Below are 2,572 nucleotides of genomic sequence, written 5' to 3'. Positions count from 1 at the left end.
GTGTGTGTGTGTGTGTGTGTGTGTGTGTGTGTGTGTTTGGGAGGGGACCAGTGTGCACCCGTGAATCCAGAAGTTAAAGGGCAGCCTTGAGTCCTTCTTTAGTAGCTGCCTGCCTTTTCTGCTGAGTTAAGGTCTTGCTGGCCCAGAAATTGCTAATCAGGCTAGATTGTCTAGGAAGGCATTCCAGGCGGTTTCCTGTTGGCTTCCCTCGCCCTATGAATACAAGCGTGAACCTCCATGTCATAATTTCAATTCTGGGTCCTGGGATGGAACTCAGGTTCCTCGTGCTTGCACACAGCGCTTTATTGCCATCACTACCCTGCTTCTCCTCATCAACCCTCTCCCTGCTCCCTCGCCACCTTTTGGAGACAGTATCTCTTATAGTCCAGGCTGTCCTTGAACTTCCTCTGTCAAGGAGGATGACCTGGAACTCCTGATCTTCCAGCCCCCAAGTACTGAGATTATATATTCTATATTGTCAGATTTTATATTCTGGTGTCATGGACACAAGACTTGGCAAAGCAAAGCGAGCAGTAGGCTTTATTGAATATAAGCTACAATGCCCGTTGGTAAAAAGTGGCTGAGAATGAACACCGAAGTGTGAGGTCACTAAGAGTGTGGCATGCCACTGTAGGCCATCTTAGAATGGTGTCCTGATGGTTCTCAGTAAGAGCAGACTAAGATGCTGTCAGGAAAGCTTCACCTGCCGGCCCTAACCGCCTATGAACAGACAGCTTTCCTATCTACCGCGTCAGTCACCTTGGGTTTCTCTAGCTGGAGCACCAAATCCCTTCGCTGGGAGTCCTGTGTTCCCTTCTCATCTAATCTCCATGGATCTCTTCCGTCAGTTCTCCTTTCCAGTGTCTTCTACAAGAGGGATCCCCTTGCTCTGTGATATCCTGTCCTTCTGCAGTGTGTCTTCCAGCTTTCTTCACTGTCCTTAGCCACAAAAGCTTCTCTGCAACTTCTCTCCGCCTTCCTAAACCAACTGAATCTCTGCACTCTACCTCCACATGTCAGCGTCTCTGTGAACTCCACCCCAAATGCACAACACTTGCGACTCTCTCACAGGGACCCCCATTCTCTTTACAAATGAAAATGTGCCCTTCTGGTTGGATTATAAATTCAGTTTGAAGCTGGGCCTTTATCTTATGTTTCTTTATTTCCTCGAGGGCTCAATTTAATGCCTTTCAAGTAGCTCGTATTCTGTTAATATTTAATTATTGAAAAAAGCCTAGTTTTAAAAAAATACAAACTTAGCCAGACATTGTGCCTCATGTTCCAGCATTCAAGAGGCCAAGGAAAGAGAGACCAAATTGAGGCTAGCCTAGGCTACACAGATCTTGTCTCAAAAATCAAACCAAGTCAGTCAGCATTCCGGTATGGATTGGAGAGGGGCTCAGGAGACTCTGCCTCTAGCTTAGAAAATTTTGGCAGCTGATAGATATGAAGGAGAACCAGCTGTGTGGATCCTGCCCATGCTCCAGTGAATGGCCACCTCTACACACAGAAGTACAAATTAGAGGAATTGGGTTCTGAAAAGAAATGGAGGAGGGAGGGAGGAGAAAGGGGAGGACAGGAGGAGGAAGAAGAATAGGAGAGAAGGAAGAGGAGGATGTTGGGAGGGATGTGGTGGGGCAATCTGGGAGGAGCTGGAGGGAAGAGTGAGGGTGGATATGATGGGAATATATCGCAGAGGGGCTGAAGAAATGACTCCACACACAGGAACACTGGCTACTCTTCCAGAGGACCTGGGTTTGATTTCTAGCACCCACAGGGCAGTTCTCAGCCATCTATAACTTCAGTGCCACACCCTTCTGGCCTGTGTAGGTACTACACGCACACATATATAGGCAAACACATACAAGCACATACAGTAAAAAAAAATAGTTTAAAAAACAATGTATATGGTATACATGAAATTCACAAAGAATAAATATATTTTAAAAGCATAAAGAATAATAGAAACAAAACTTCCTGGCAAAGAAATGTGCTCATAAGCAAATAAGAGTCAAGGTATTTCATAGAAATGCAGAGAACTCTGATATTAAATCATAAATACATGAACGGATAAAAGCTGTCACAATCAATCTTGTCCTGAGCATAGCTATTCTGTCCATGGTCAGAGATCATGACAATAGAGTCTGTTAGTTTTCTAATTAGTGACCAACATTTCAGAACAAATACCATCACCTTCAAACTCAGTTATAAATGGCATTTATTTGCTACTAATATAATTGAGGGAAATCTCTCCTATGTGTTCACTTGTTGGTAATTCAGTTCCAACAGGAGAAGTGATTGGATGATAAGAGGCAATTTATCACTTGTTAGAGGCCCTGGGGTGTGTGGAGAAGTTAGGAACATGGACACTGAAGCCATTCCATCTGGGTTTAGCCCCAGATGACCTGTACTAGCCAAGCCATGTGATATGGTTGAGATACAGAACCCCATGTGCATCACTTTCTCAGTCCTTTCTAAAACAGGAACAATAACATGTCTGTTGTTTAGGGCTCATGTAATGACCGGATGAGTGTGTGTGTGTGTGTGTGTGTGTGTGTGTGTGTGTGTGTGT

General features: G+C 44.6%; 1 protein-coding gene across 1 annotated transcript in view; it reads right to left on the bottom strand.

Moving 5' to 3' along the window:
• Positions 1-2,572, bottom strand: part of Gadl1 (glutamate decarboxylase like 1) — a 178,774-nt gene that overhangs the window by 142,098 nt on the left and 34,104 nt on the right. The gene's annotated exons all lie outside the window — the stretch shown is intronic.

This window comes from Microtus ochrogaster, chromosome 5 (assembly GCF_000317375.1).
Source record: "Microtus ochrogaster isolate Prairie Vole_2 chromosome 5, MicOch1.0, whole genome shotgun sequence".
In the NCBI taxonomy this organism is placed as follows: Eukaryota; Metazoa; Chordata; class Mammalia; order Rodentia; family Cricetidae; genus Microtus; species Microtus ochrogaster.
Note: the sequence above shows the minus strand (reverse complement) of the source record. Positions and strands in the feature narration are given on the sequence as shown.